The 10,490-nt window shown below is 37.4% G+C and overlaps 1 non-coding gene across 1 annotated transcript; it reads right to left on the bottom strand.

The window, feature by feature from the left end:
• Positions 1 to 4,606: 4,606 nt before the first annotated feature.
• LOC112700595 (small nucleolar RNA R71) lies at positions 4,607 to 4,710 on the bottom strand. Its single transcript, XR_003153500.1, has one exon. It is a non-coding gene; the product is annotated as a small nucleolar RNA R71 (small nucleolar RNA).
• Between the last annotated feature and the right edge of the window lie 5,780 nt (positions 4,711 to 10,490).

Genomic DNA, 10,490 nt, shown 5'->3' with positions numbered 1-10,490 from the left:
TCTAAGTTCTACTGGAGGTCAATATAGTTAATAGGGTAACTAGTATATTTTTTAGCTTTTTATGTAACCTTTTTATGTATTTATGCATGTGAAATATTTTATGTATACACTTCTCTTTGGGTAAAATATTATGAGATGAAAAGTAGTCGAAAGAAATGTTTTTATGAAAAGTAGTTAAAAGACATACAAAACATGAAATCAAAATCCAAAAATAAAAAAAAATGTACAAGACATGAAATCAAACGTACAAAAATAAAAAAAATGTACAAGACATGAAATCAAACGTACAAAAATAAAAATAAACGTACAAAATATAAAATCAAATGCACGAAAATAATAATAATGATGATTATAATAATAATGACGATAATTATTATCGTTGCTCAATGGAAAAGCCAACAACCGGAAGCTCAGCGCGAGGAATTGATGCTATTCACGGCATACACTCTTATGCCCAAATAAAGAGCAGAATAAAGAGATCATCAATCTCTTTACAGTTGTATCGTGATGCACGATATAATGACTTGTATAGATATAACAGACAAACTGCCCCCAACAGTAATTTCAAATGCAATGGAAATCTTGAAAAAGAGGTAAAAACTTCGAGTTGGCAGAGTTGGTCGATTTGTCGGGAAACATAACAGTTCCAAGCATGCAGAATATGTGAGCCAGAACATACCGCTCAACAGACTCTTGGGTGTCTAATGGTTTGATGTCTCTACATTATCGAACCTATGTTAGGTTTACCTTCCCCAATGATGAGCGGATAATTTATACGCTTTTTGGCATTGTTTTTAGGTAGTTTTTAGTAAGTTCAAGCTACTTTTAGGGATGTTTTCATTAGTTTTTATGTTAAATTCACATTTCTGGACTTTACTATGAGTTTGTGTGTTTTTCTGTAATTTCAGGTAATTTCTGGCTGAAATTGAGGGACTTGAGCAAAACTCTGAAAAAGGCTGACAAAAGGACAGCTGATGCTATTGGAATCTGACCTCCCTGCACTTAAAATGAATTTTCTAGAGCTACAGAACTCCAAATGGCGCGCTCTAAACGGCGTTGGAAAGTAGACATCCAGAGCTTTTCAGCAATATATAATATTTCATACTTTATTCGGGAATTGACGACGTAAAGTGGCGCTCAACACCAAGTACATGCTGTTGTCTGGAGTCAAACGCCAGAAACACGTCACGACCCGGAGTTGAACGCCAGAAACACGCTATAACTCGGCGTTCAACTCCAAAAGAAGCCTCAGCTTGTGGATAGATCAAGCTCAGCCCAAACACACACCAAGTGGGCCCCGGAAGTGGATTTATGCATCAATTACTTACTCCTGTAAACCCTAGTAGCTAGTTTATTATAAATAGAACTTTTTACTATTGTATTGGACATCTTTTGATCACTTTAGATCTTAGGATCATCTTGGGACGATTAGTTCTCAGATCATGGGGGCTGGCCATTCGGCCATGCCTGGACCTCTCACTTATGTATTTTCAACGGTGGAGTTTCTACACACCATAGATTAAGGGTGTGGAGCTCTGTTGTACCTCAAGTTTCAATACAATTACTATTACTTTCTATTCAATTCTCTTTATTCCTATTCTAAGATATTCGTTGCACTTCAACTTGATGAATGTGATGATCCGTGACACTCATCATCATTCTCACCTATGAACGCGTGTGACTGACAACCACTTCCGTTCTACCTTAGGCCGGGCGCATATCTCTTAGATTCCCCAACAGAATCTTCGTGGTATAAGCTAGATAGATGGCGGCATTCATGGGAATCCGGAAAGTCTAACCTTGTCTGTGGTATTTCGAGTAGGATTCCGGGAATCTGGAAAGTCTAACCTTGTCTGTGATATTCCGAGTAGGATTCCGGTATTGAATGACTGTGATGAGCTTCAAACTCCTGAAGGCTGGGCGTTAGTGACAAAAGCAAAAGAATCAAGGGATTTTATTCCAACCTGATTGAGAACCGACAGATGATTAGCCGTGCTGTGATAGAGCATAAGACCATTTTCACTGAGAGGATGGGATGTAGCCATTGACAACGGTGATGCCCTACATACAGCTTGCCATGGAAAGGAGTAAGAAGAATTGGATGAATGTAATAAGGAAGTAGAGATTCACGAGGAGCACAGCATCTCCATACGCCTATCTGAAATTCCCACTATTGATCTACATAAGTATTTCTACCCTATTTTATTTTCTGTTTATTATTAATTTTCGAACTTATCCATAATCAATTCTTATCCGCCTGACTGAGATTTACAAGGTGACCATAGCTTGCTTCATACCAACAATCTCTGTGGGATCGACCCTTACTCACGTAAGGTATTACTTGGATGACCCAGTACACTTGCTGGTTAAGTTGAACGGAGTTGTGACCACACATAGTTGTAAACCATGGTATTGGCATCATGTTTTTGGCGCCATTGCCAGGGAAAGAAAAAGCAATGAATTTTACAAAATTCAATAACATATGAATCACAATTTCGTCCACCAAGTTTTTGGCGCTGTTGCCGGGGATTGTTCGAGTATGGACAACTGACGGCTCATCTTGTTGCTCAGATTAGGTAATTTTCTTTTTATTAATTTTTCAAAAATCTTTTTCAAAATTTTTCTTTTCTTTTTCGTTTTTCCAAACTTTATTTTCGAAAAATATAATAAAAATACAAAAAAATCATAAAATCATAAAAATCAAAAATATTTTGTGTTTCTTATTTGAGTCTTGAGTCAATTTTTAAGTTTGGTGTCAATTGCATGTTTTTAAAATTTATGCATTATTTTTGAAAATTCCATGCATTCATAGTGTTCTTCATGATCTTCAAGTTGTTCTTGACAAGTCTTCTTGTTTGATCTTGATGTTTTCTTGTTTTGTGTTGTTTGTTGTTTTTCATATGCATTTTTCGTTTGTTAGAGTCCATGCATTAAAGATTTCTAAGTTTGGTGTCTTGCATGTCTTCTTTGCATCAAAATTTTTCAAAAATATGTTCTTGATGTTCATCATGATCTTCAAAGTGTTCTTGGTGTTCATCTTGACATTCATAGTATTCTTGCATGCATTCCTTGTTTTGATCCAAAAAGAAAAGAGAAAAACACAATTATGACATTTTAATTTTAATTATTTTTCTCTCTCATAATTAAAATTTCAAAAATCAAAAAAATATCTTTTCCTTGTTTTTCTCATAATTTTCAAAAATTTGAGTTGACTTAGTCAAAAATTTTCAAAATTAGTTGTTTCTTACAAGTCAAGTCAAATTTTCAAAAATTTAAAAATCTTATCTTTTCAAAATCTTTTTCAAAAATCATATCTTTTCCAATTTTTCCTCTTTTTCGAAAAATTCAAAAATTCTTTTTCAATTTGTTTTCAAAATCTTTTTCTTATCTTTATATCATATTTTCGAAATTATGCTAACAATTAATGTGATTGATTAAAAAATTTGAAGTTTGTTACTTTCTTGTTAAGAAAGGTTCAATCTTTAAATTCTAGAATCTTATCTTTTAGTTTCTTGTTAGTTAAGTAATTAATTTTAATTTTAAAAATTAAATTTTTTTCAAAATATCTTTTTCTTAAAAATCTTATCTTTTTATCTTATCTTCTTATCTTTTTATCTTATCTTTTTTAAAATATCTTATCTAACTTCTTATCTTCTTATCTTTTTAAATTTGATTTTAATATCTTTTTCAACTAACTCTTTGACTTTGTGTTTGTTTCTTATCTTTTTCAAAACCACCTAACTACTTTTCCCTCTCTAATTTTCGAAAATATCTCATCTCTTTTTCAAAAAAAAACTCTTTTTGTTTTAAATTTTAATTTTAATCTTATCTTATCTTTAATTTTCCAAAATACTAACCTCTTTTTCAAAATTATTTTCAAAATTCTCCCTCTCTTTTCTTATTCTATTTAATTATTTATTCACTAACACTTCTCTTCACCTCTCTTCATCTAAAAATCCGAACCTATTCTTCTTCACTCTTCTCCCCTTTCTTCTTCTACTAACATAAAGGAATCTCTATACTGTGACATAGAGGATTCCTCTTCTTTTCTTATTTTCTTCTCTTTCATATGAGCAGGAACAAGAAAAAAGGCACTCTTGTTGAAATTGATCCTGAACCTAAAAGGACTCTGAAGAGAAAACTAAGAGAAGCTAAATTACAACAATCTAAAGGTAACCTTTCAGAAATATTAGAACAAGAGAAGGAGATGGCAGCCGAACCCAACAACAATAATGCAAGGAGAATGCTTGGTGACTTCACAAAACCAACGTCCAAATTTGATGGAAGAAGCATCTCCATTCTTGCCATTGGAGCCAATAATTTTGAGCTTAAGCTTCAACTAGTTGCTTTAATGCAACAGAACTGCAAGTTTTATGGACTTCCATCTGAAGATCCTTATCAGTTTTTAACTGAGTTCTTGCAGATCTGTGAGACTGTTAAGACGAATGGAGTAGATCCTGAAGTCTACAGGCTCATACTTTTCCCTTTTGCTGTAAGAGATAGAGCTAGAATATGGTTGGATTCACAACCTAAGGATAGCCTGGACTCCTGGGAGAAGCTGGTCACGTCCTTCTTGGATAAATTCTTTCCTCCTCAAAAGCTGAGCAAGCTTAGAGTGGATGTTCAGACCTTCAAACAAAAAGATGGTGAATCCCTCTATGAAGCTTGAGAAAGATACAAGCAGTTGACCAAAAGGTGTCCATCTGACATGTTTTCAAAATGGACCATATTAGATATATTCTATTATGGTCTATCTGAGTTTTCGAAAATGTCATTGGAACATTCTGCAAGTGGATCCATCCACCTAAAGAAAACACCTGCAGAAGCTCAAGAACTCATTGACATGGTTGCAAATAACCAATTCATGTACACTTCTGAGAGGAATTTCGTGAATAATGGGACACCTCAGAGGAAGGGAGTTCTTGAAATTGATGCTCTGAATACCATATTGGCTCAGAACAAAGTGTTGACTCAGCAAGTCAACATGATCTCTCAAAGTCTGAATGGATGGCAAAATGCATCCAACAGTACTAAAGAGGCAGCTTCTGAAGAAGCTTATGACCCTGAGAACCCTGCAATGGCAGAGGTTAATTACATGGGTGAACCTTATGGAAACACCTATAATTCATCATGGAGAAATCATCCAAATTTCTCATGGAAGGATCAACAAAAGCCTCAACAAGACTTTAACAATGGTGGATGCAATAGGCTGAGCAATAGCAAGCCTTTTCCATCATCTTCTCAGCAACAGACAGAGAATTCTGAACAAAGCACTTCTAATTTAGCCAATCTAGTCTCTGATCTGTCAAAAGCCACTTTCAGTTTCATGAGTGAAACAAGATCCTCCATCAGAAATCTGGAGGCACAAGTAGGTCAGCTGAGTAAGAAAGTCATTGAAACTCCTCCCAGTATTCTTCCAAGCAATACAGAAGAGAATCCAAAAGGAGAGTGCAAGGCCATTGATGTGATCAATATGGCCGAATGCACAAGGGAGTAGAAAGACGAAAATCCTAGTGAGGAAGACCTCCTGGGACGTCTCTCAAGCAAGAAGGAGTTTCCTATTAAGGATCCAAAGGAATCTGAGGCTCATATAGAGACCATAGAGATTCCATTAAATCTCCTTCTGCCATTCATAAGCTCTGAAGACTATTCTTCCTCTGAGGAGGATGAAGATGTGACTGGAGAGCAAGTTGCTCAATATTTAGGAGCTATCATGAAGCTGAATGCCAAGTTGTTTGGTAATGAGACTTGGGAAAGTGAACCTCCCTTGCTCATTAATGAACTAGATACCTGAATTCAGCAAATTTTACCTCAAAAGAGACAAGATCCTGACAAGTTCTTAATACCTTGTACCATAGGCACCATGACCTTTGAAAAAGCTCTATGTGATATGGGGTCAGGGATAAATCTTATGCCACTCTCTGTAATGGAGAAGCTAGGGATCATTGAGGTACAACCTGCCTTGTTCTCATTACAATTGGCAGACAAGTCATTAAGACAAGCTTATGGAGTAGTAGAGGACGTGTTAGTAAAGGTTGAAGGCCTTTACATCCCTGCTGATTTCATAATATTAGACACTGGGAAGGAAGAGGATGAATGCATCATCCTTGGAAGACCTTTCCTAGCTACAGCAAGAGCTGTGATAGATGTCAACAGAGGTGAATTAGTCCTTCAATTGAATGGGGACTACCTGGTGTTTAAGGCACATGACCATCCCTCTGTGATAAAAGAGAGTGAGCACAAAGAGTTTCTCTCAGTTCAGAGTCAAGAAGAGCCCCCACAGTCAAACTCTAAGTTTGGTGTTGGGAGGCCACAACCAAACACTAAGTTTGGTGTTAAGACCCCATATCCAAACTCTAAGTTTGGTGTTGGGACTATACAACATTGACCTGATCACCTTTGTGGCTCCATGGGAGCCCACTGTCAAGCTATTGACATTAAAAAAGCGTTTGTTGGGAGGCAACCCAATTTTTATTTATCTAATTTTTATTTTATTTTTATTTTGTGTTTTATTAGGTGCATGATCATGTTGAGTCACGAAAAAGATATAAAAATTAAAAACAGAATCAAAAACAGCAGAAGAAAAATCACACCCTGGAGGGAGGACATACTAGCGTTCAACGCCAGTAAGGAGCATCTGGTTGGCGTTCAACGCCAGAACAGAGCATGAATCTGGTGATGAACGCCAGAAACAAGCAACATTCTGGCGTTTGAACGCCAGGAATGTGCCTTGAGGAAAGCTGGCGCTGAACGCCAGTAACAAGCATGGAACTGGCGTTCAACGCCAGAAACAGGCTACACATGGGCGTTGAACGCCCAGAACGTGCATCACCTCGGCGTTGAAACGCCAGAATGGTATGCAAAGGCATTTTACATGCCTAATTGGTGCAGGGATGTAAATCCTTGACACCTCAGGATCTGTAGACCCTACAGGATCACCTCAGGATCTGTGGACCTCACAGGATCCCCACCAACCTCGCCCTCTCTCTCTCCATTCATGGTCATCCCTTCTGTTTTCCATTCACCACTCACATCCATCCACTCGTCCCCATACACCCCACCTACCTTCAAAATTCAAAATCTCTTTCCCACCCAATCCCACCCATATAGCCGAATACACACATCCCTCCATCTCCTCCATATCTTCTTCTTATTCTTCATCTTTTCTTTCTTCTCTTGCTCGAGGGCGAGCAATTTTCTAAGTTTGGTGTGGTAAAAGCAAAGCTTTTTGTTTTTCCATAACCATTGATGGCACCTAAGGCCAGAGAAACCTCAAAAAAAAAGAGAGAGAAAAGGGAAGACAAAAACTTCCACCTCTGAGTCATGGGAGATGGAAAGACTCATCTAAAGGGTTTATAGCTCAGTGGTAGAACATTTGACTGCAAATCAAGAGATCCCTAAGATACCTCAGGGGATAAATTGTCCTCCACACAATTATTGGGAGCAACTAAGGATAGGAGCACCAAAATTACTAGGGATCATCCAACAGAAGCAAGGAAGAGACATAAAGGAGCTCAAAGAGCACCATTGGTTCTTCAAGAAGGCGCCACCCTCACTAAGGTGGACTCATTCCTTGTTCTTATTTCTCTGTTTTTCGATTTTTATGCTTCATGTTTATCTATATTTTGTGTTTCTACTTCATGATCATTAGTGTTTAGTAACTATGTCTTAAAGTTATGAATAATTCCATTAATCCTTCACCTCTCTTAAATGAAAAATGTTTTAATCAAAAGAACAAGAAGTACATGAATTTAGAATTTATCCTTGAATTTAGTTCAATTATATTGATGTGGTGACAATACTTTTTGTTTTCTGAATGAATGCTTGAACAGTGCATATTTTTTATCTTGTTGTTTATGAATGTTAAAACTGTTGGCTCTTGAAAGAATGATGAACAAAGAGAAATGTTATTGACAATCTGAAAAATCATGAAAATTGATTCTTGAAGCAAGAAAAAGCAGTGAAAAGTAAAAAGCTTGCGAAAAAAATAGAAAGAAAAAGAAAAAGCAAGCAGAAAAAGCCAATAGCCCTTAAACCCAAAAGGCAAGGGTAAAAAGGATCCAAGGCTTTGAGCATCAATGGATAGGAGGGCCCAAGGAAATAAAATCCAGGTCTAAGCGGCTAAATCAAGCTGTCCCTAACCATGTGTTTGTGTCATGCAGGTCCAAGTGAAAAGCTTGAGACTGAGTGGTTAAAGTCGTGATCCAAAGCAAAAGAGTGTGCTTAAGAGCTCTGGACACCTCTAACTGGGGACTCTAGCAAAGTTGAGTCACAATTTGAAAAGGTTCACCCAGTCATGTGTCTGTGGCAATTATATATCCGGTGGTAATACTGGAAAACAAAGTGCTTAGGGCCACGGCCAAGACTCATAAAAGTAGCTGTGTTCAAGAATCAACATACTTAACTAGGAGAATCAATAACACTATCTGAAATTCTAAGTTCCTAGAGATGCCAATCATTCTAAACTTCAAAGGAAAACGTGAGATGCCAAAACTGTTCAGAAGCAAAAAGCTACAAGTCCCGCTCATCTAATTAGAATTAATATTCATTGATATTTTGGAATTTATAGTATATTCTCTTCTTTTTATCCTATTTGGTTTTCAGTTACTTAGGGACAAGCAACAATTTAAGTTTGGTGTTGTGATGAGCGGATAATTTATACGCTTTTTGGCATTGTTTTTAGGTAGTTTTTAGTAAGTTCAAGCTACTTTTAGGGACGTTTTCATTAGTTTTTATGTTAAATTCACATTTCTGGACTTTACTATGAGTTTGTGTGTTTTTCTGTAATTTCAGGTAATTTCTGGCTGAAATTGAGGGACTTGAGCAAAACTCTGAAAAAGGCTGACAAAAGGACTGCTGATGCTGTTGGAATCTGACCTCCATGCACTCAAAATGGATTTTCTAGAGCTACAGAACTCCAAATGACGCGCTCTCAACTGCGTTGAAAAGTAGACATCCAGAGCTTTCCAGCAATATATAATAGTTCATACTTTATTCGGGAATTGACGACGTAAAGTGGCGCTCAACGCCAAGTACATGCTGTTGTCTGGAGTCAAACACCAGAAACACGTCACGACCCAGAGTTGAACGCCAGAAACACGCTATAACTCGGCATTCAACTCCAAAAGAAGCCTTAGCTCGTGGATAGATCAAGCTCAGCCCAAACACACACCAAGTGGGCCCCGGAAGTGGATTTATGCATCAATTACTTACTCCTGTAAATCCTAGTAGCTAGTTTATTATAAATAGAACTTTTTACTATTGTATTGGACATCTTTTGATCACTTTAGATCTTAGGATCATCTTGGGACGATTAGTTCTCAGATCATGGGGGCTGGCCATTCGGCCATGCCTGGACCTCTCACTTATGTATTTTCAACGGTGGAGTTTCTACACACCATAGATTAAGGGTGTGGAGCTCTGCTGTACCTCAAGTTTCAATACAATTACTATTACTTTCTATTCAATTCTCTTTATTCCTATTCTAAGATATTCGTTGCACTTCAACTTGATGAATGTGATGATCTGTGACACTCATCATCATTCTCACCTATGAACGCGCATGACTGACAACCACTTCCGTTCTACCTTAGGCCGGGCGCATATCTCTTAGATTCCCCAACAGAATCTTCGTGGTATAAGCTAGATAGATGGCGGCATTCATGGGAATCCGGAAAGTCTAACCTTGTATGTGGTATTCCGAGTAGAATTCCGGGAATCTGGAAAGTCTAACCTTGTCTGTGATATTTCGAGTAGGATTCCGGTATTGAATGACTGTGACGAGCTTCAAACTCCTAAAGGTTGGGCGTTAGTGACAGACGCAAAAGAATCAAGGGATTCTATTCCAACCTGATTGAGAACCGACAGATGATTAGCCGTGCTGTGATAGAGCATAGGACCATTTTCACTGAGAGGATGGGATGTAGCCATTGACAACGGTGATGCCCTACATACAGCTTGCCATGGAAAGGAGTAAGAAGAATTGGATGAATGTAATAAGAAAGTAGAGATTCAAGAGGAGCACATCATCTCCATACGCCTATTTGAAATTCCCACTATTGATCTACATAAGTATTTCTATCCTATTTTATTTTCTGTTTATTATTAATTTTTGAACTTATCCATAATCAATTCTTATCCGCCTGACTGAGATTTACAAGGTGACCATAGCTTGCTTCATACCAACAATCTCTGTGGGATCGACCCTTACTCACGTAAGGTATTACTTGGATGACCCAGTACACTTGCTGGTTAAGTTGAACGGAGTTGTGACCACACATAGTTGTAAACCATGGTATTGGCATCATGTTTTTGGCGCCATTGCCAGGGAAAGAAAAAGCAATGAACTTTACAAAATGCAATAACATATGAATCACAATTTCGTCCACCCACCACCCAACATGTGATTGTGCGGACCGGGCTGCCTACAAAAAATGAGTGACTGTTATTTGTTTTGCTCGTTACGATGTCCCCATTAATTGGCAGGCCAA

This window comes from Arachis hypogaea, chromosome 6 (genome assembly GCF_003086295.3).
Source record: "Arachis hypogaea cultivar Tifrunner chromosome 6, arahy.Tifrunner.gnm2.J5K5, whole genome shotgun sequence".
Lineage (NCBI taxonomy): Eukaryota > Viridiplantae > Streptophyta > Magnoliopsida > Fabales > Fabaceae > Arachis > Arachis hypogaea.
This window is presented reverse-complemented; position numbering and strand designations above follow the sequence as displayed.